Below are 21,535 nucleotides of genomic sequence, written 5' to 3'. Positions count from 1 at the left end.
AACTGGACTCCAGCACACTTACAGCAATTTCCTCAGGGCTTTGATCAGGGGCTGCTTAAATTTGCATACTCCACCCTATGCTGTGACTTTGAGATCCCTTGTTGAAATTGATTTAGCCAGCCAAGAGGTGGCTATTGTCTCAATTTCAAAGCAGCTTTGAGCCGTTCAAGTGGCTGGTGAATAGCACTTTCTCTTTGTTCGCCTCAAAGTTCTAAAGAGTTCTCCATAGGTCCTGCTCTGTACAGATTGTTCAAAGATCTGTTGGAAGTGCATATAATAGGATAAATAAATTGAGGGCATTCCTTTTCAGTACCTCACCTGCATGGCTGTCTGGCCTCTGGAAGATGCTGGGAAAGCAAGTCAGGATGGCCGAGTGGTCTAAGGCGCTGCGTTCAGGTCGCAGTCTCCTCTGGAGGTGTGGGTTCAAATCCCACTTCTGAAAGTCCTGTGTTTACTATACTTTTTTCTTGAGAAATATGATCATTTCCCTCGCAGTGGCTTATAGGATTGTCTTCTTGGAAGAGTGCAGTGAGTTTTTTTCTTGCTCTAGCCACTATTGGCCTAAGCTCTGTGCATTTTTTGGTTCCTAATATATTTCTCACCCTTTAGATGAGAAAGCAGACTGGGGTCAGGATGGCCGAGTGGTCGAAGGCGCTGCGTTAAGGCTGCAGTCACTCCTGGAGGTGTGGGTTCGAATCCCACTTCTGACAAAACTTGAATTCCATTTTCTCTCTCAGTTCCTTTAGAATCTCAGCTAAAAATTGGCAATGTAAATAATATCTGAATAAGTACCAAACTTCAGTTTCAACTGCAAATGCATTTGCCCTATTATATCTTTAACGTTAATGTAATATTCTACTAGCACTCGTGGTGTTTTATATTTGTTTTGTGGGGTACTTTAAAAATCTTTTTTATGAAAGAAATGGGTTACATTAAGTCTTGTGATGTTTTAGGTTTCCAATAAGGAGGTTTTAAATTTTATGTCACGTCATTTTCAGATGCTTCTTTCAAGAGCTGTTTCCACTATAGAATGCAGAGCAAGGGCAAAAATACAAGTGATAGAGCGAGTGAGTGAGAAGGAGTGTTGTGGAAGGAGAGAATGAAACAAAGACAGAGTGAGTGAATGGCAGGGAGGCATAGAAGAGGAGTCTAGTAGTGAAGGAGACCTGCTTTTCCCTGCTCTTGACCTCCCACCCATCCCCAAACGACCACAAACATACCTTCTGTGCAAAGTTGGTATGCAGAATTTCACGCCTCAGCAAGTGAGGGTGAGTCCCAGGCCAGGGGCTAAAGAGCAAAAGAGTGCCTGTGCTCAGACTTTCCCTGCTAGGGATAGTTTATCTGGAACAAGGCCTACTCTCTTGTATCCAGCAAGGATCTAGAAATCCTGCATGAATCTGCAAGGCACATTGGCAGCATAAATTTGCATAAACTGCCCCACCTATTGCCTTCCTACTTCCTGTGCTGTAGTTGTTTGTGTAGAGAGAGAGGTCGCAGGCAAGGAAATGTTGTGAGTCGGATACAGGACCCTAAATAGCTGGTGAGAGGTATGTGGTGTTCTAAAAGCATGAAAACTGTATACCTGTGAAATAAAGTGCTTTCGTATGTGTTCTTCTGTGTTTATTGTCCTGTGCATAAAGTTGCACCTTGTGTTTGAAGGTTTAAATTATTTCAGGCTTGCATGGAGGTAGACGTTTCTGAGTAACTTTTATTCATTTCTTAAAAGCCTATACTGTCAGGATGGCCGAGAGGTCTAAGGCGCTGTGTTTAGACCACAGTCTCCTTTGGAGGCGTGGGTTCGAATCCCACTTCTGACATGCCTTTTGGAGATTTAATCTCCTTTATCAGGTTAACATCTGATGGAAGTTGCATCTGTTGGTCTTCACTTGGCACGTTATTCCGTTCTCCTCTTGTCAAGAGAGATGGGGTTTCTCATATATTTAGGTTCTATAACGTCTTGCTGACAAAGCGCAATCCTTACCAAATGAGCATAGGACCCATGTAAGAGGTCATCTGGAAGAGTCATGCTCTTGTATGCCCTGGCCAGACGGGCCCTGCAAATTTGGAAGAATGCCATTCATCTGGTAGACAACTGGACTCCAGCACACTTACAGCAATTTCCTCAGGGCTTTGATCAGGGGCTGCTTAAATTTGCATACTCCACCCTATGTTGTGACTTTGAGATCCCTTGTTGAAATTGCTTTAGCCAGCCAAGAGGTGGCTATTGTCTCAATTTCAATCAGCTTTGAGCCGTTCAAGTGGCTGGTGAATAGCACTTTCTCTTTGTTCGCCTCAAAGTTCTAAAGAGTTCTCCATAGGTCCTGCTCTGTACAGATTGTTCAAAGATCTGTTGGAAGTGCATATAATAGGATAAATAACTTGAGGGCATTCCTTTTCAGTACCTCACCTGCATGGCTGTCTGGCCTCTGGAAGATGCTGGGAAAGCAAGTCAGGATGGCCGAGTGGTCTAAGGCGCTGCGTTCAGGTCGCAGTCTCCTCTGGAGGTGTGGGTTCAAATCCCACTTCTGACAGTCCTGTGTTTACTCTAATTTTTTTCTTGAGAAATATGATCATTTCCCTCGCAGTGGCTTATAGGATTGTCTTCTTGGAAGAGTGCAGTGAGTTTTTTTCTTGCTCTAGCCACTATTGGCCTAAGCTCTGTGCATTTTTTGGTTCCTAATATATTTCTCACCCTTTAGATGAAAAAGCAGCATGGGATCAGGATGGCCGAGTGGTCTAAGGCGCTGTGTTAAGGCCGCAGTCTCTACTGGAGGCGTGGTTTCGAATCCCACTTCTGACAAAACTTGAATTCCATTTTCTCTCTCAGTTCCTTTAGAATCTCAGCTAAAAATTGGCAATGTAAATAATATCTGAATAAGTACCAAACTTCAGTTTCAACTGCAAATGCATTTGCCCTATTCTATCTTTAACGTTAATGTAATATTCTTCTAGCACTCGTGGTGTTTTATATTTGTTTTGTGGGGTACTTTAAAAATCTTTTTTATGAAAGAAATGGGTTACATTAAGTCTTGTGATGTTTTAGGATTCCAATAAGGAGGTTTTAAATTTTATGTCACGTCATTTTCAGATGCTTCATTCAAGAGATGTTTCCACTATAGAATGCAGAGCAAGGGCAAAAATACAAGTGATAGAGCGAGTGAGCGAGAAGGAGTGTTGTGGAAGGAGAGAATGAAACAAAGACAGAGTGAGTGAACGGCAGGGAGGCATAGAAGAGGAGTCTAGTAGTGAAGGAGACCTGCTTTTCCCTGCTCTTGACCTCCCACCCACCCCCAAACAACCACAAACATACCTTCTGTGCAAAGTTGGTATGCAGAATTTCACGCCTCAGCAACTGAGGGTGAGTCCCAGGCCAGGGGCTAAAGAGCAAAAGAGTGCCTGTGCTCAGACTTTCCCTGCTAGGGATAGTTTATCTGGAACAAGGCCTACTCTCTTGTATCCAGCAAGGATCTAGAAATCCTGCATGAATCTGCAAGGCACATTGGCAGCATAAATTTGCATAAACTGCCCCACCTATTGCCTTCCTACTTCCTGTGCTGTAGTTGTTTGTGTAGAGAGAGAGGTCGCAGGCAAGGAAATGTTGTGAGTCGGATACAGGACCCTAAATAGCTGGTGAGAGGTATGTGGTGTTCTAAAAGCATGAAAACTGTATACCTGTGAAATAAAGTGCTTTCGTATGTGTTCTTCTGTGTTTATTGTCCTGTGCATAAAGTTGCACCTTGTGTTTGAAGGTTTCAATTATTTCAGGCTTGCATGGAGGTAGACGTTTCTGAGTAACTTTTATTCATTTCTTAAAAGCCTATACTGTCAGGATGGCCGAGAGGTCTAAGGCGCTTTGTTTAGGCCACAGTCTCCTTTGGAGGCGTGGGTTCGAATCCCACTTCTGACATGCCTTTTGGAGATTTAATCTCCTTTATCAGGTTAACATCTGATGGAAGTTGCATCTGTTGGTCTTCACCTGGCACGTTATTCCGTTCTCCTCTTGTCAAGAGAGATGGGGTTTCTCATATATTTAGGTTCTATAACGTCTTGCTGACAAAGCGCAATCCTTACCAAATGAGCATAGGACCCATGTAAGAGGTCATCTGGAAGAGTCATGCTCTTGTATGCCCTGGCCAGACGGGCCCTGCAAATTTGGAAGAATGCCATGCATCTGGTAGACAACTGGACTCCAGCACACTTACAGCAATTTCCTTAGGGCTTTGATCAGGGGCTGCTTAAATTTGCATACTCCACCCTATGTTGTAACTTTGAGATCCTTTGTTGAAATTGGTTTAGCCAGCCAAGAGGTGGCTATTGTCTCAATTTCAAAGCAGCTTTGAGCCGTTCAAGTGGCTGGTGAATAGCACTTTCTCTTTGTTTGCCTCAAAGTTCTAAAGAGTTCTCCATAGGTCCTGCTCTGTACAGATTGTTCAAAGATCTGTTGGAAGTGCATATAATAGGATACATAAATTGAGGGCATTCCTTTTCAGTACCTCACCTGCATGGCTGTTTGGCCTCTGGTAGATGCTGGGAAAGAAAGTCAGGATGGCCGAGTGGTCTAAGGTGCTGCGTTCAGGTTGCAGTCTCCTCTGGAGGCGTGGGTTCAAATCCCACTTCTGACAGTCCTGTGTTTACTCTACTTTTTTCTTGAGAAATATGATCATTTCCCTCGCAGTGGCTTATAGGATTGTCTTCTTGGAAGAGTGCAGTGAGTTTTTTTTCTTGCTCTAGCCACTATTGGCCTAAGCTCTGTGCATTTTTTGGTTCATAATATCTTTCTCACCCTTTAGATGAAAAAGCAGCATGGGGTCAGGATGGCCGAGTGGTCTAAGGCGCTGCGTTAAGGCCGCAGTCTCTCCTGGAGGCGTGGGTTCGAATCCCACTTCTGACAAAACTTGAATTCCATTTTCTCTCTCAGTTCCTTTAGAATCTCAGCTAAAAATTGGCAATGTAAATAATATCTGAATAAGTACCAAACTTCAGTTTCAACTGCAAATGCAGTTGCCCTATTCTATCTTTAACATTAATGTAATATTCTTCTAGCACTCGTGGTGTTTTATATTTCTTTAGTGGGGTACTTTAAAAATCTTTTTTATGAAAGAAATGGGTTACATTAAGTCTTGTGATGTTTTAGGTTTCCAATAAGGAGGTTTTAAATTTTATGTCACGTCATTTTCAGATGCTTCATTCAAGAGATGTTTCCACTATAGAATGCAGAGCAAGGGCAAAAATACAAGTGATAGAGCGAGTGAGTGAGAAGGAGTGTTGTGGAAGGAGAGAATGAAACAAAGACAGAGTGAGTGAATGGCAGGGAGGCATAGAAGAGGAGTCTAGTAGTGAAGGAGACCTGCTTTTCCCTGCTCTTGACCTCCCACCCATGCCCAAACAACCACAAACATACCTTCTGTGCAAAGTTGGTATGCAGAATTTCACGCCTCAGCAAGTGAGGGTGAGTCCCAGGCCAGGGGCTAAAGAGCAAAAGAGTGCCTGTGCTCAGACTTTCCCTGCTAGGGATAGTTTATCTGGAACAAGGCCTACTCTCTTGTATCCAGCAAGGATCTAGAAATCCTGCATGAATCTGCAAGGCACATTGGCAGCATAAATTTGCATAAACTGCCCCACCTATTGCCTTCCTACTTCCTGTGCTGTAGTTGTTTGTGTAGAGAGAGAGGTCGCAGGCAAGGAAATGTTGTGAGTCGGGTACAGGACCCTAAATAGCTGGTGAGAGGTGTTAAACGGTAGCGGCAGTTTCAGTCGATAACCTTTCAAGTATTGCCCGGCGGTAATCGCCTCTTATACCATTCGATGTTAAACCAATAAAGAGGCAGGCGCCGGAGACTGGAAGGCAGGAAACAAAGTTTTATTACGTCGGAGCAGAACACATCAGATCAGACAGCAAGGTATCGTCACGAGGTGCTCTAACTGCATCTCTGAGGCCTGGCCTCTTATACACAGGTTTATAACTTTATTGCAGGTTTATCATACATGGCACATTCTTGAGATCACTTTGATGAATGAAAGAACGTCTTCAGAATCCTTGGCTCAGATCCGATCCCACGCATAGCTACAGTAGAAGTTCCCACCCCACCCGCAGTAGGAGATGGCTATCACATAGCAGGATATTCCGCCAATTCCCGGGGGGTGTGTGTGACCGGTCGGGTCTCAGGGGGTGGGGGGCCTTGATCTACTGTAATCCCTTTGATGTGGGGCGTTTTCCTTACAGTAGGGACAATAAACTGCATCCACAGGGCTAGGTGATGGCCTGGGATCGGTTCGGACAATGGGGCGCAGAGGAAGGGGGCTATCAAAGACATGCATGACCATGTATGGGATGTCGGTCAGGCGTGGGATGCGGTTCCATGGCAGGGTCGCGCAGAAGGAGAGGGTTTATGGCCCGTGTATGAGAGAGCGGGGGTGGCCGGTGCGCGGGGGATGCTTGCAGCGCCAGGGGAACGCGCTGGCGATCGACAATGAGCGGGGAGAGAGAGTGGGGTGCCTAAAATGGCGGCCGTGCGTTCGCTGTGCGTGGCGCTGGGGAGAGGCAAGATGGCGCAGATAATGTTCAGTTATAAGCTAAATTTCCACAGTCCTCCCTTTTAACATATCTCGCCAGCTTGCCTGGCCGACATTCACCTTCGTTAACCCTTTAGCTATAATATCGTGAATGTTTTTCATGCATTCCTTAAAAGTACAGAGTTTTTAGGACAGACAGGAGCAATCTGACACATTTGTACATAGTTACATACAGTTGATAAAGCAGGCGAGGAGGTAGTACATACAAAATTGCATCAGCTGTGCCGCATGTCAGGCCCAGGGATAGGAGGAGGGGAGCTTGTTTGAGCACAAACATGATACTGTAAAGTAAAAAAAATGTCTCTGGCAAAACAAGGGATATTTCATACATTACTTAAGGCCCAGACTTCGTGTGGATCAAAAATAGTCAGTATAGTCGTGTGTATGGCTGGTGTTGTATGAATGTCATTATACAAAGTTAGATTTTCTTAACTTCTCAGTGTATAGTCGGAAGTGACTGACGCAGCATCATGAAAACTCGATAGGAAGATAGTTAATATAAAAAGGTGGTTGGGAGAGGAATTCAACTTAACATGAGTTACAGTCATGGGAGGGAGTTCTTCTTTCCAGTGTCCTATTATAGAGAGCCATCACTGGTAAGCTCTTTTTGTTCTTCTTCTTGTGTTGGCACTGTTGAGCACCGGCGGTGGAGCTAAGGTCCAGCTCAAATCCAATTTCTCACGTGGCGGGGTGTGACCATTCGCTGTTCTCTGATCACAGTCCTGTTCCCTAACACAGTTCATCATAGGTGCTTTGAGACGTGGTATCCGCTTTTTGTTCTTCTGTAGTTAAGTCAAATTCAAAATCCATATAAAAGAGAGAGAGAGAGAGAAGGGGTGTGGCGTGCTTCGGGATGCCGGGGGAAGAGGGGGTGGAGTGGGGTCGGATCAAAAAGCGGACCAAGGGGGGCAGAATCTTCCAGCACTGGGCCCATCAATCGGGCCCGACGGGTTGGGACTTCAGGCACGCTGGTCAGCGAGCAGGGGGCCTCGAGATAGCCCTTCGTTCTATCGCTTATCATGCTGATAATGGTGCCTCGTCTCACGCCCTTTTTGCTTCGTTGCTTCCCCCTTGGTCGATGCCATAGATGTTCCATGGTCCGCAGCCAGGCTGTGCGTCACGTCCGACCCCTCTCTTCCGATGGCCGCAGGTTATCTTTGAATGAGTACAAGAAACAAAATCTTAGAGAGTTGGCAGGGAAGACATTTACACACTTCATCCTCTCTCCCAACCACCGAGTAATTGGGGAAATGCTTTTATCGGTTGTTGTATGATTCGTGTTTATTAACTGTTATGTCAGTGTGTGTTACTAGTTTATTAATCATTGCTGTGGTGCAGGTTTCTGTGGGTGTTTCTGTCCATCGTCTGGCTTGCTAGGTGTCGATTCCTGTGCCTTATAATCGTTGCAGGAAGCCTGACATCTGTCAACCTTCTGGTCTATATTAAAAAAATTCGAACCGGCTTCTCCGGTAGAGGCTCGTTCATCTCAACACAAGCTCTGTTAATACACATTTTCCTCCGAGGACTGCTAGGTTTATGAAAGAAAAGTACGAGGTGCTGCTGTCATGGGTTCACAGGTATCTATTTCGGGGAGGGACATAAGCTAAACATTTTTCTTGCTGGAGACAATAGGTAACCCTCATCAGCTTAGGCAATGTACCTTTAGAGAACAAAGTCATCAGTTGTTTTGCTCGAAATACTCTGGGACGGCTAGTACAGAGCTGGGGTGATTCTGGGAGGACGGGTGTTTGGACATTCTAGTTCGGGACAATTGGGCGGGGGCAGTTCTGGGCGGTGGAGATGGTGTCGTTGAGGCTCTAAGAACGCAAACCACTGACATATAGTCCCCGTGATGAGGGCCAAATTGGGAGACATCAGTCGTCTTACCTGTCCTTTCTTTCTCAGCCAATTAAGTTCAACATTTGCAGAAAGGAGAGGTAGTAACGTGGTAAAGTACGGTCGTTTTTGTTTCTGTCAATTTGTTCGAACACCGCCGTGTTTGAGGCCAATTATACACAGACTGAGGAGGTATGTGTCGTGTAATTTATTCAAAAAGAAAGAGGGCAAGGAAGCCTTCAGTGAGGGAGGGAGAGAGAGAGGGAGAGAGAGAGAGAGAGAGAGAGAGAGAGAGAGAGAGAGAGAGAGAGGGGGAGGGAGAGAGAGAGAGAGAGAGAGAGAGAGAGAGAGACGTGCGCATCAAGTTGGCTATTTGGCATACGTACGACACAAAACGAGAGAGAGAGAGAGACATGTGTATGATAATAGGCTACTTGGTGCACACACAACATGGCGTAGCATGGGTCAGTTCGATGTAAGAAAACACAAGCGGGGGAAAGACATGAATTCGGTGATCACGTACACACAAATACCGGATAGGGTGTGACAGTACATGCATCAAGCGCAGAAACTTAAGACGGAGACTCAGGGCTACGTTGAGTATGGGGACCTCTCCTTTCCTGTCCTCTTTCCTATGTATGCTGCGTGTTTTCAGTATTTTTGTAGTTTATCTTGGGGAGGGGTGTTGGACCTTTTTCTCCCCTCCCTTTGATCGATGGACGAGCACTTCAATCATACGATGACGCTCTCTTCATGCGACCCAAGCATGAAATGCATACACATTCATACCGCATAATCGTAGCACACACGCACAATCATACCATACAGCTTTTCATGTTCCCAATGGTGGTCTGCACTTTGCGCATTATCCCACAACGTTTGTCTATGTTTTTCCCTATATTGAACATGGTGCGGTCCATGTCCACTCCATTCTTCAGTCGGAACTTCGTTGTGACCTATAGAGAGGGAAAAGAGGGGAGGGGATGTGCAGTATTCAAAGTACCTTAGCGCGCGTAGACACGAAAAAGTTCTACTTACCGCGTACCAGGCTAGTCGCAGGAGTGGGTAGTACCACAGACCTATTATTCTTTTCTTCCGAGACAAAGATGCTCTATTTCATTCATCTCCTAAATTTGGGTTCCCTGGTCGTACATGTATTTCTCAATCGGTCGTATGTTATGGTGCAAGATACCATACCTTGCATTCGGCATACACCTTAAGCTATAGTCGACCATTTTCTAACAACTCTTGGAAAAAGACAGGTGTGACGGGTACAAATTCCGTTAGTCAAAAAGATTCAGGCAAATGGGGTCTGCATTATCTGTTTTCTATTGATTGGGAGTAACAATCATTTATTCAAAAGAAAAACCTTTACCAACCTAGATGATTTGTCATGACACTGATTCCGTAATTCCTTTAAAAAGCCCTTTATTTAAAACAACGTCAGTATACAAAATACGGGCCTACAACCGTTCAGGCCGGCCACGGTGTGAGAGGCGTCTCGGCGCCATTTTGGGGCGAGGTCGGGTGGGTCTAGTGCACAGTCTAAGTCTTTCCACTAACTAGCTGCTGGACCAGAATCTTTTTCGGTAGTTCGAGAACTTTTGTTAGCGTCAGCTTACGTCAGCATGACGTCACCACGATCTCGCAGCGATGCCGTGATCCATCCTCAGGGCGGGACAGCAGGCAGGTCTCGCTGTCGCCGCCTTGAATCAGTCTCTTTCATGGCATCCGGCGGAGGCAAGGTGGTTGTCGCCCGGGGCAAAGAACAATGGCGGCGGCTTGCCCTCACCGGAAGTCCGCGGGAGTCGAGTGCCAATGACTCCCGCAGACTCTGCAAAGCTGAGGGGGCGTTTTGTCAAGGGTGGGGCCCACGCCCAAGCAGACAAGCTTCCGAGTCCAGAACCGTCTCACGGTGGGCTAGGCCTGGATCCGAAGAACCGACCGTCAGAGTCCAAAGGCAGCAGCAGCAGCAGCTCTTCGTTACAGCCACCGGGGTGGGTCCCCCGATCATTCTGCTGCTGGGACCCACCTCTCGAGTCAAACGTTAATGGCAATATTGGTGCAGAAAGGAACCCGCGCCTGGGCGGCTGTCCGGCAGGCAAGACGTAAATGGCTGTCTTGCTGCAGCTGGTCGGTGAGTGCAGGGGCGCCCACTCATCTGGGCGGCGAGTGAAATGGCTGGGTGCAACTCGGCTGGCCGGCGAGTGAAATGGCTGGGTGCAACTCGGCTGGTCGGTGAAAGAGACGGTTGGGGTGCAACTCGGCTGGTCGGTGAAAGAGACGGTTGGGGTGCCCTCATCTGCTGGCGAGCCTCCACCTGGGGAGGTGGGGGAGGTCCGTCCGCGTCGCTTCCCCCCGCCAGGGCACCCTCCGTTATTGAAGGAAGAAGAGAATGGGAAGATCTGCACGACGTGGCAGACCCACCTCGGCGTTGCCAGGGTCTTGGCGCCGCGTGTGGCTTCCGGACTATTCGCACAGTTGTCCGCCACTGATGTCAATGGATTTTTGCATGGCTTTTATAGCCCAAGGCCGACTAAGAGGACCGCCCAAAACAGGCCAATGTTGCAATTTCGAGGGAGGAGAGGCGAGGACGGTGTCACGTGGACGTAAATGCTTTTGGGATGCAGGTCGCAGCAGACTGTCATGTAAATAGTTGTTTAAAACGTGTTTTAACCTGTTCACCTCGTCGGAATGTTGTTATATCTATAAGTTATTAAAATGTTTAATCATACTACTTTGTTGGAGTGTTGTACATATTTGCAATCTAGTTACAGTGTAATCGGAAAATGGCATAGTCCAATTGTGCGTGATCCTAGTCAAGTTCGGTGACGTCGATGGTGGGTATCAACAGGCTTCCGGTTGTGTGGGATTTCGGTCGTTTTTACTGGGCGGGGTGGGTGGTAGGGCAGACATGTTTAGGCAGCGAGAGCGATGGAGCCGGGCTACCTCGTGGCCGTCTTGACCGTGAGCTTGGCTCCTTCCCTTAGTTCCATATATCCCACAAAGGGCTATTTCCTAGCGTTTTTTTAGTTTTGTAGGGTCAAAAAAAAGGATCCTACCAGTGGCCACTGACTCTCGGGGTCCCCCTTTGTATATTTTATGCCATAGCTTGCCATAAACTACGGCGATTAGTTCGTATTTAGTGAACATGTCCTTATTAGGGGTGCCTTCCAGAGGAGCCGGATGGTTCACCTCTAATAAGCGGTCCGGGCAGAACCAACTACCAATCAGTGGGGAGAAGATAGGCATGACGGGTTTCAACGGGGACAAAAGTCAGCACTACCTATCTTTTCACTGCTTGCAAAGACTAGACTGAATATCTCTATTCCTCGTTATTTGTAAGCAGAGAATACCTCCAAAAGAACCAATATCGAACAGCTAGTGTTCGGACAATCAATCAATCAATGGGGAGATAAAGATAGGCACGACGGGTTTCAACGGGGACAAAAGTCTGCGTTACCTACCCGTCACTATTTGCAAAGACTAGACAGAATATTTCTATTCTACGTTATTTGCAAACAGAAAATATCTCAAAGAGCACTATTCTTCAAAACAATCAATGTTCGGACAATCAATCAGTGGGGAGATAAAGATAGGCACGACGGGTTACAACGGGGACAAAAGTCTGCGTTACCTACCCTTCACTATCTGCAGAGGGAGAGAGAGAGAGAGTATTTCTACTCCTCCCCGTTTGTAGACAGCGAATATCTCAAAGAGAACAATCAATAAGCAATACTAGTATTTCAATCAATCAATCAATCGTTTCACAATTTGTCGTGTTTCACGACCTTACCCGGACCGCGTGGACAGTTTCTCGTCTTCCGCCTCCAGCGCCCGATCGTCCTCTACTCTCCGTATTTGCCGCGGCACTCCTGATGGTTCCCAGTCAGGACCGTAGATCACTCGAGAGAGGTCTGCTCGGAACCAGTGAAGTTCGGATGATCGGCTGCCAGACGAGGGTCTATCGGGCAGGAGCTCTCCTGATCGTTGCAGTCGTTCACTCTGTCGTCGGGACCTCTCCCACTGGATCCACGTGTCGCTGATGGGCCCCACGCTTGGGACGCCAATTGTTAAACGGTAGCGGCAGTTTCAGTCGATAACCTTTCAAGTATTGCCCGGCGGTAATCGCCTCTTATACCATTCGATGTTAAACCAATAAAGAGGCAGGCGCCGGAGACTGGAAGGCAGGAAACAAAGTTTTATTCCGTCGGAGCAGAACACATCAGATCAGACAGCAAGGTATCGTCACGAGGTGCTCTAACCACATCTCTGAGGCCTAGCCTCTTATACACAGGTTTATGACTTTATTGCAGGTTTATTATACATGGCACATTCTTGAGATCACTTTGATGAATTAAAGAATGTCTTCAGAATCCTTGGCTCAGATCCGATCCCACGCACAGCTACAGTAGAAGTTCCCACCCCACCCGCAGTAGGAGATGGCTATCACACAGCAGGATATTCCGTCAATTTCCGGGGGGTGTGTGTGACCGGTCGGGTCTCAGGGGGTGGGGGGCCTTGATCTACTGTAATCCCTTTGATGTGGGGCGTTTTCCTTACAGTAGGGACAATAAACTGCATCCGCAGGGCTAGGTGATGGCCTGGGATCGGTTCGGACAATGGGGCGCAGAGGAAGGGGGCTATCAAAGAGATGCATGACCATGTATGGGTTCCATGGCAGGGTCGCGCAGAAGGAGAGGGTTTATGGCCCGTGTATGAGAGAGCGGAGGTGGCCGGCGCGCGGGGGATGCTTGCTGCGCCAGGGGAACGCGCTGGCGATCGACAATGAGCGGGGAGAGAGAGTGGGGTGCCTAAAATGGCGGCCGTGCTTTCGCTGTGCGTGGCGCTGGGGAGAGGCAAGATGGCGCAGATAATGTTCAGTTATAAGCTAAATTTCCACAGAGGTATGTGGTGTTCTAAAAGCATGAAAACTGTATACCTGTGAAATAAAGTGCTTTCGTATGTGTTCTTCTGTGTTTATTGTCCTGTGCATAAAGTTGCACCTTGTGTTTGAAGGTTTAAATTATTTCAGGCTTGCATGGAGGTAGACGTTTCTGAGTAACTTTTATTCATTTCTTTAAAGCCTATACTGTCAGGATGGCCGAGAGGTCTAAGGTGCTGTGTTTAGGCCACAGTCTCCTTTGGAGGCGTGGGTTTGAATCCCACTTCTGACATGCCTTTTGGAGATTTAATCTCCTTTATCAGGTTAACATCTGATGGAAGTTGCATCTGTTGGTCTTCACCTGGCACGTTATTCCGTTCTCCTCTTGTCAAGAGAGATGGGGTTTCTCATATATTTAGGTTCTATAACGTCTTGCTGACAAAGCGCAATCCTTACCAAATGAGCATAGGACCCATGTAAGAGGTCATCTGGAAGAGTCATGCTCTTGTATGCCCTGGCCAGACGGGCCCTGCAAATTTGGAAGAATGCCATGCATCTGGTAGACAACTGGACTCCAGCACACTTACAGCAATTTCCTTAGGGCTTTAATCAGGAGCTGCTTAAATTTGCATACTCCACCCTATGTTGTGACTTTGAGATCCTTTGTTGAAATTGCTTTAGCCAGCCAAGAGGTGGCTATTGTCTCAATTTCAAAGCAGCTTTGAGCCGTTCAAGTGGCTGGTGAATAGCACTTTCTCTTTGTTCGCCTCAAAGTTCTAAAGAGTTCTCCATAGGTCCTGCTCTGTACAGATTGTTCAAAGATCTGTTGGAAGTGCATATAATAGGATAAATAAATTGAGGGCATTCCTTTTCAGTACCTCACCTGCATGGCTGTTTGGCCTCTGGTAGACACTGGGAAAGCAAGTCTGGATGGCCGAGTGGTCTGAGGCGCTGCGTTCAGGTCGCAGTCTCCTCTGGAGGCGTGGGTTCAAATCCCACTTCTGACAGTCCTGTGTTTACTCTACTTTTTTTCTTGAGAAATATGATCATTTCCCTCGCAGTGGCTTATAGGATTGTCTTCTTGGAAGAGTGCAGTGAGTTTTGTTCTTGCTCTAGCCACTATTGGCCTAAGCTCTGTGCATTTTTTGGTTCCTAATATCTTTCTCACCCTTTAGATGAAAAAGCAGCATGGGGTCAGGATGGCCGAGTGGTCTAAGGCGCTGTGTTAAGGCCGCAGTCTCTCCTGGAGGCGTGGGTTCGAATCCCACTTCTGACAAAACTTGAATTCCATTTTCTCTCTCAGTTCCTTTAGAATCTCAGCTAAAAATTGGCAATGTAAATAATATCTGAATAAGTACCAAACTTCAGTTTCAACTGCAAATGCATTTGCCCTATTCTATCTTTAACGTTAATGTAATATTCTTCTAGCACTCGTGGTGTTTTATATTTGTTTTGTGGGGTACTTTAAAAATCTTTTTTATGAAAGAAATGGGTTACATTAAGTCTTGTGATGTTTTAGGTTTCCAATAAGGAGGTTTTAAATTTTATGTCACGTCATTTTCAGATGCTTCATTCAAGAGATGTTTCCACTATAGAATGCAGAGCAAGGGCAAAAATACAAGTGATAGAGCGAGTGAGTGAGAAGGAGTGTTGTGGAAGGAGAGAATGAAACAAAGACAGAGTGAGTGAATGGCAGGGAGGCATAGAAGAGGAGTCTAGTAGTGAAGGAGACCTGCTTTTCCCTGCTCTTGACCTCCCACCCATTCCCAAACAACCACGAACATACCTTCTTTGCAAAGTAGGTATGCAGAATTTCACGCCTCAGCAAGTGAGGGTGAGTCCCAGGCCAGGGGCTAAAGAGCAAAAGAGTGCCTGTGCTCAGACTTTCCCTGCTAGGGATAGTTTATCTGGAACAAGGCCTACTCTCTTGTATCCAGCAAGGATCTAGAAATCCTGCATGAATCTGCAAGGCACATTGGCAGCATAAATTTGCATAAACTGCCCCACCTATTGCCTTCCTACTTCCTGTGCTGTAGTTGTTTGTGTAGAGAGAGAGGTCGCAGGCAAGGAAATGTTGTGAGTCGGATACAGGACCCTAAATAGCTGGTGAGAGGTATGTGGTGTTCTAAAAGCATGAAAACAGTATACCTGTGAAATAAAGTGCTTTCGTATGTGTTCTTCTGTGTTTATTGTCGTGTGCATAAAGTTGCACCTTGTGTTTGAAGGTTTAAATTATTTCAGGCTTGCATTGAGGTAGACGTTTCTGAGTAACTTTTATTCATTTCTTAAAAGCCTATACTGTCAGGATGGCCGAGAGGTCTAAGGCGCTGTGTTTAGGCCACAGTCTCCTTTGGAGGCGTGGGTTCGAATCCCACTTCTGACATGCCTTTTGGAGATTTAATCTCCTTTATCAGGTTAACATCTGATGGAAGTTGCATCTGTTGGTCTTCACCTGGCACGTTATTCCGTTCTCCTCTTATCAAGAGAGATGGGGTTTCTCGTATATTTAGGTTCTATAACGTCTTGCTGACAAAGCGCAATCCTTACCAAATGAGCATAGGACCCATGTAAGAGGTCATCTGGAAGAGTCATGCTCTTGTATGCCCTGGCCAGACGGGCCCTGCAAATTTGGAAGAATGCCATTCATCTGGTAGACAACTGGACTCCAGCACACTTACAGCAATTTCCTCAGGGCTTTGATCAGGGGCTGCTTAAATTTGCATACTCCACCCTATGTTGTGACTTTGAGATCCTTTGTTGAAATTGCTTTAGCCAGCCAAGAGGTGGCTATTGTCTCAATTTCAAAGCAGCTTTGAGCCGTTCAAGTGGCTGGTGAATAGCACTTTCTCTTTGTTCGCCTCAAAGTTCTAAAGAGTTCTCCATAGGTCCTGCTCTGTACAGATTGTTCAAAGATCTGTTGGAAGTGCATATAATAGGATAAATAAATTGAGGGCATTCCTTTTCAGTACCTCACCTGCATGGCTGTCTGGCCTCTGGAAGATGTTGGGAAAGCAAGTCAGGATGGCCGAGTGGTCTAAGGCGCTGCGTTCAGGTCGCAGTCTCCTCTGGAGGCGTGGGTTCAAATCCCACTTCTGACAGTCCTGTGTTTACTCTACTTTTTTTCTTGAGAAATATGATCATTTCCCTCGCAGTGGCTTATAGGATTGTCTTCTTGGAAGAGTGCAGTGAGTTTTGTTCTTGCTCTAGCCACTATTGGCCTAAGCTCTGTGCATTTTTTGGTTCCTAATATCTTTCTCACCCTTTAGATGAAAAAGCAGCATGGGGTCAGGATGGCCGAGTGGTCTAAGGCGCTGCGTTAAGGCCACAGTCTCTCCTGGAGGCGTGGGTTCGAATCCCACTTCTGACAAAACTTGAATTCCATTTTCTCTCTCAGTTCCTTTAGAATCTCAGCTAAAAATTGGCAATGTAAATAATATCTGAATAAGTACCAAACTTCAGTTTCAACTGCAAATGCATTTGCCCTATTCTATCTTTAACGTTAATGTAATATTCTTCTAGCACTCGTGGTGTTTTATATTTGTTTTGTGGGGTACTTTAAAAATCTTTTTATGAAAGAAATGGGTTACATTAAGTCTTGTGATGTTTTAGGTTTCCAATCAGGAGGTTTTAAATTTTATGTCACGTCATTTTCAGATGCTTCATTCAAGAGATGTTTCCACTATAGAATGCAGAGCAAGGGCAAAAATACAAGTGATAGAGCGAGTGAGTGAGAAGGAGTGTTGTGGAAGGAGAGAATGAAACAAAGACAGAGTGAGTGAATGGCAGGGAGGCATAGAAGAGGAGTCTAGTAGTGAAGGAGACCTGCTTTTCCCTGCTCTTGACCTCCCACCCATCCCCAAACAACCACAAACATACCTGCTGTGCAAAGTTGGTATGCAGAATTTCACGCCTCAGCAAGTGAGGGTGAGTCCCAGGCCAGGGGCTAAAGAGCAAAAGAGTGCCTGTGCTCAGACTTTCCCTGCTAGGGATAGTTTATCTGGAACAAGGCCTACTCTCTTGTATCCAGCAAGGATCTAGAAATCCTGCATGAATCTGCAAGGCACATTGGCAGCATAAATTTGCATAAACTGCCCCACCTATTGCCTTCCTACTTCCTGTGCTGTAGTTGTTTGTGTAGAGAGAGAGGTCGCAGGCAAGGAAATGTTGTGAGTCGGATACAGGACCCTAAATAGCTGGTGAGAGGTATGTGGTGTTCTAAAAGCATGAAAACAGTATACCTGTGAAATAAAGTGCTTTCGTATGTGTTCTTCTGTGTTTATTGTCGTGTGCATAAAGTTGCACCTTGTGTTTGAAGGTTTAAATTATTTCAGGCTTGCATTGAGGTAGACGTTTCTGAGTAACTTTTATTCATTTCTTAAAAGCCTATACTGTCAGGATGGCCGAGAGGTCTAAGGCGCTGTGTTTAGGCCACAGTCTCCTTTGGAGGCGTGGGTTCGAATCCCACTTCTGACATGCCTTTTGGAGATTTAATCTCCTTTATCAGGTTAACATCTGATGGAAGTTGCATCTGTTGGTCTTCACTTGGCACGTTATTCCGTTCTCCTCTTGTCAAGAGAGATGGGGTTTCTCATATATTTAGGTTCTATAACGTCTTGCTGACAAAGCGCAATCCTTACCAAATGAGCATAGGACCCATGTAAGAGGTCATCTGGAAGAGTCATGCTCTTGTATGCCCTGGCCAGACGGGCCCAGCAAATTTGGAAGAATGCCATTCATCTGGTAGACAACTGGACTCCAGCACACTTACAGCAATTTCCTCAGGGCTTTGATCAGGGGCTGCTTAAATTTGCATACTCCACCCTATGTTGTGACTTTGAGATCCCTTGTTGAAATTGCTTTAGCCAGCCAAGAGGTGGCTATTGTCTCAATTTCAAAGCAGCTTTGAGCCGTTCAAGTGGCTGGTGAATAGCACTTTCTCTTTGTTCGCCTCAAAGTTCTAAAGAGTTCTCCATAGGTCCTGCTCTGTACAGATTGTTCAAAGATCTGTTGGAAGTGCATATAATAGGATAAATAAATTGAGGGCATTCCTTTTCAGTACCCCACCTGCATGGCTGTCTGGCCTCTGGAAGATGCTGGGAAAGCAAGTCAGGATGGCCGAGTGGTCTAAGGCGCTGCGTTCAGGTCGCAGTCTCCTCTGGAGGCGTGGGTTCAAATCCCACTTCTGACAGTCCTGTGTTTACTCTAATTTTTTTCTTGAGAAATATGATCATTTCCCTCGCAGTGGCTTATAGGATTGTCTTCTTGGAAGAGTGCAGTGAGTTTTTTTCTTGCTCTAGCCACTATTGGCCTAAGCTCTGTGCATTTTTTGGTTCCTAATATCTTTCTCACCCTTTAGATGAAAAAGCAGCATGGGGTCAGGATGGCCGAGTGGTCTAAGGTGCTGCGTTAAGGCCGCAGTCTCTCCTGGAGGCGTGGGTTCGAATCCCACTTCTGACAAAACTTGAATTCCATTTTCTCTCTCAGTTCCTTTAGAATCTCAGCTAAAAATTGGCAATGTAAATAATATCTGAATAAATACCAAATTTCAGTTTCAACTGCAAATGCATTTGCCCTATTCTATCTTTAACGTTAATGTAATATTCTTCTAGCACTCGTGGTGTTTTATATTTCTTTTGTGGGGTACTTTAAAAATCTTTTTTATGAAAGAAAGGGGTTACATTAAGTCTTGTGATGTTTTAGGTTTCCAATAAGGAGGTTTTAAATTTTATGTCACATCATTTTCAGATGCTTCATTCAAGAGATGTTTCCACTATAGAATGCAGAGCAAGGGCAAAAATACAAGTGATAGAGCGAGTGAGTGAGAAGGAGTGTTGTGGAAGGAGAGAATGAAACAAAGACAGAGTGAGTGAATGGCAGGGAGGCATAGAAGAGGAGTCTAGTAGTGAAGGAGACCTGCTTTTCCCTGCTCTTGACCTCCCACCCATCCCCAAACAACCACAAACATACCTTCTGTGCAAAGTTGGTATGCAGAATTTCACGCCTCAGCAAGTGAGGGTGAGTCCCAGGCCAGGGGCTAAAGAGCAAAAGAGTGCCTGTGCTCAGACTTTCCCTGCTAGGGATAGTTTATCTGGAACAAGGCCTACTCTCTTGTATCCAGCAAGGATCTAGAAATCCTGCATGAATCTGCAAGGCACATTGGCAGCATAAATTTGCATAAACTGCCCCACCTATTGCCTTCCTACTTCCTGTGCTGTAGTTGTTTGTGTAGAGAGAGAGGTCGCAGGCAAGGAAATGTTGTGAGTCGGATACAGGACCCTAAATAGCTGGTGAGAGGTATGTGGTGTTCTAAAAGCATGAAAACTGTATACCTGTGAAATAAAGTGCTTTCGTATGTGTTCTTCTGTGTTTATTGTCCTGTGCAGAAAGTTGCACCTTGTGTTTGAATGTTTAAATTATTTCAGGCGTGCATGGAGGTAGACGTTTCTGAGTAACGTTTATTCATTTCTTAAAAGCCTATACTGTCAGGATGGCCGAGAGGTCTAAGGTGCTGTGTTTAGGCCACAGTCTCCTTTGGAGGCGTGGGTTCGAATTCCACTTCTGACATTCCTTTTGGAGATTTAATCTCCTTTATCAGGTTAACATCTGATGGAAGTTGCATCTGTTGGTCTTCACTCTGGCACGTTATTCCGTTCTCCTCTTGTCAAGAGAGATGGGGTTTCTCATATATTTAGGTTCTATAACGTCTTGCTGACAAAGCGCAATCCTTACCAAATGAGCATAGGACCCATGTAAGAGGTCATCTGGAAGAGTCATGCTCTTGTATGCCCTGGCCAGACGGGCCCTGCAAATTTGGAAGAATGCCATGCATCTGGTAGACAACTGGACTCCAGCACACTTACAGCAATTTCCTTAGGGCTTTGATCAGGGGCTGCTTAAATTTGCATACTCCACCCTATGTTGTGACTTTGAGATCCCTTGTTGAAATTGCTTTAGCCAGCCAAGAGGTGGCTATTGTCTCAATTTCAAAGCAGCTTTGAGCCGTTCAAGTGGCTGGTGAATAGCACTTTCTCTTTGTTCGCCTCAAAGTTCTAAAGAGTTCTCCATAGGTCCTGCTCTGTACAGATTGTTCAAAGATCTGTTGGAAGTGCATATAATAGGATAAATAAATTGAGGGCATTCCTTTTCAGTACCTCACCTGCATGGCTGTCTGGACTCTGGAAGATGCTGGGAAAGCAAGTCAGGATGGCCTAGTGGTCTAAGGCGCTGCGTTCAGGTCGCAGTCTCCTCTGGAGACGTGGGTTCAAATCCCACTTCTGACAGTCCTGTGTTTACTCTAATTATTTTCTTGAGAAATATGATCATTTCCCTCGCAGTGGCTTATAGGATTGTCTTCTTGGAAGAGTGCAGTGAGTTTTTTTCTTGCTCTAGCCACTATTGCCCTCAGCTCTGTGCATTTTTTGGTTCCTAATATCTTTCTCACCCTTTAGATGAAAAAGCAGCATGGGGTCAGGATGGCCGAGTGGTCTAAGGCGCTGCGTTAAGGCCGCAGTCTCTCCTGGAGGCGTGGGTTCGAATCCCACTTCTGACAAAACTTGAATTCCATTTTCTCTCTCAGTTCCTTTAGAATCTCAGCTAAAAATTGGCAATGTAAATAATATCTGAATAAGTACCAAACTTCAGTTTCAACTGCAAATGCATTTGCCCTATTCTATCTTTACCGTTAATGTAATATTCTTCTAGCACTCGTGGTGTTTTATATTTGTTTTGTGGGGTACTTTAAAAATCTTTTTTATGACAGAAATGGGTTACATTAAGTCTTGTGATGTTTTAGGTTTCCAATAAGGAGGTTTTAAATTTTATGTCACGTCATTTTCAGATGCTTCATTCAAGAGATGTTTCCACTATAGAATGCAGAGCAAGGGCAAAAATACAAGTGATAGAGCGAGTGAGTGAGAAGGAGTGTTGTGGAAGGAGAGAATGAAACAAAGACAGAGTGAGTGAATGGCAGGGAGGCATAGAAGAGGAGTCTAGTAGTGAAGGAGACCTGCTTTTCCCTGCTCTTGACCTCCCACCCATCCCCCAAACAACCACAAACATACCTTCTGTGCAAAGTTGGTATGCAGAATTTCACGCCTCAGCAAGTGAGGGTGAGTCCCAGGCCAGGGGCTAAAGAGCAAAAGAGTGCCGGTGCTCAGACTTTCCCTGCTAGGGATAGTTTATCTGGAACAAGGCCTACTCTCTTGTATCCAGCAAGGATCTAGAAATCCTGCATGAATCTGC

The 21,535-nt window shown here is 45.7% G+C and overlaps 12 non-coding genes across 12 annotated transcripts; all 12 read left to right on the top strand.

Annotated features, from left to right (window-relative positions):
- Window positions 1-1,734: 1,734 nt before the first annotated feature.
- TRNAL-UAG (transfer RNA leucine (anticodon UAG)) lies at window positions 1,735-1,817 on the top strand. The gene has a single exon. It is a non-coding gene; the product is annotated as a tRNA-Leu (tRNA).
- A 631-nt stretch (window positions 1,818-2,448) lies between these two features.
- TRNAL-CAG (transfer RNA leucine (anticodon CAG)) lies at window positions 2,449-2,531 on the top strand. Its single transcript has one exon. It is a non-coding gene; the product is annotated as a tRNA-Leu (tRNA).
- A 2,277-nt stretch (window positions 2,532-4,808) lies between these two features.
- On the top strand, window positions 4,809-4,891 carry TRNAL-AAG (transfer RNA leucine (anticodon AAG)). Its single transcript has one exon. It is a non-coding gene; the product is annotated as a tRNA-Leu (tRNA).
- A 9,596-nt stretch (window positions 4,892-14,487) lies between these two features.
- TRNAL-AAG (transfer RNA leucine (anticodon AAG)) lies at window positions 14,488-14,570 on the top strand. Its single transcript has one exon. It is a non-coding gene; the product is annotated as a tRNA-Leu (tRNA).
- A 1,024-nt stretch (window positions 14,571-15,594) lies between these two features.
- TRNAL-UAG (transfer RNA leucine (anticodon UAG)) lies at window positions 15,595-15,677 on the top strand. The gene has a single exon. It is a non-coding gene; the product is annotated as a tRNA-Leu (tRNA).
- A 632-nt stretch (window positions 15,678-16,309) lies between these two features.
- Window positions 16,310-16,392, top strand: TRNAL-CAG (transfer RNA leucine (anticodon CAG)). Its single transcript has one exon. It is a non-coding gene; the product is annotated as a tRNA-Leu (tRNA).
- A 186-nt stretch (window positions 16,393-16,578) lies between these two features.
- On the top strand, window positions 16,579-16,661 carry TRNAL-AAG (transfer RNA leucine (anticodon AAG)). The gene has a single exon. It is a non-coding gene; the product is annotated as a tRNA-Leu (tRNA).
- A 1,023-nt stretch (window positions 16,662-17,684) lies between these two features.
- TRNAL-UAG (transfer RNA leucine (anticodon UAG)) lies at window positions 17,685-17,767 on the top strand. The gene has a single exon. It is a non-coding gene; the product is annotated as a tRNA-Leu (tRNA).
- Window positions 17,768-18,399: 632 nt separating this feature from the next.
- On the top strand, window positions 18,400-18,482 carry TRNAL-CAG (transfer RNA leucine (anticodon CAG)). Its single transcript has one exon. It is a non-coding gene; the product is annotated as a tRNA-Leu (tRNA).
- A 186-nt stretch (window positions 18,483-18,668) lies between these two features.
- Window positions 18,669-18,751, top strand: TRNAL-AAG (transfer RNA leucine (anticodon AAG)). Its single transcript has one exon. It is a non-coding gene; the product is annotated as a tRNA-Leu (tRNA).
- A 1,740-nt stretch (window positions 18,752-20,491) lies between these two features.
- TRNAL-CAG (transfer RNA leucine (anticodon CAG)) lies at window positions 20,492-20,574 on the top strand. Its single transcript has one exon. It is a non-coding gene; the product is annotated as a tRNA-Leu (tRNA).
- Window positions 20,575-20,760: 186 nt separating this feature from the next.
- On the top strand, window positions 20,761-20,843 carry TRNAL-AAG (transfer RNA leucine (anticodon AAG)). The gene has a single exon. It is a non-coding gene; the product is annotated as a tRNA-Leu (tRNA).
- The last annotated feature ends 692 nt before the right edge of the window (window positions 20,844-21,535 follow it).

The sequence above is a fragment of the Triturus cristatus genome, chromosome 6, assembly GCF_964204655.1.
Source record: "Triturus cristatus chromosome 6, aTriCri1.1, whole genome shotgun sequence".
Lineage (NCBI taxonomy): Eukaryota > Metazoa > Chordata > Amphibia > Caudata > Salamandridae > Triturus > Triturus cristatus.
This window is presented reverse-complemented; position numbering and strand designations above follow the sequence as displayed.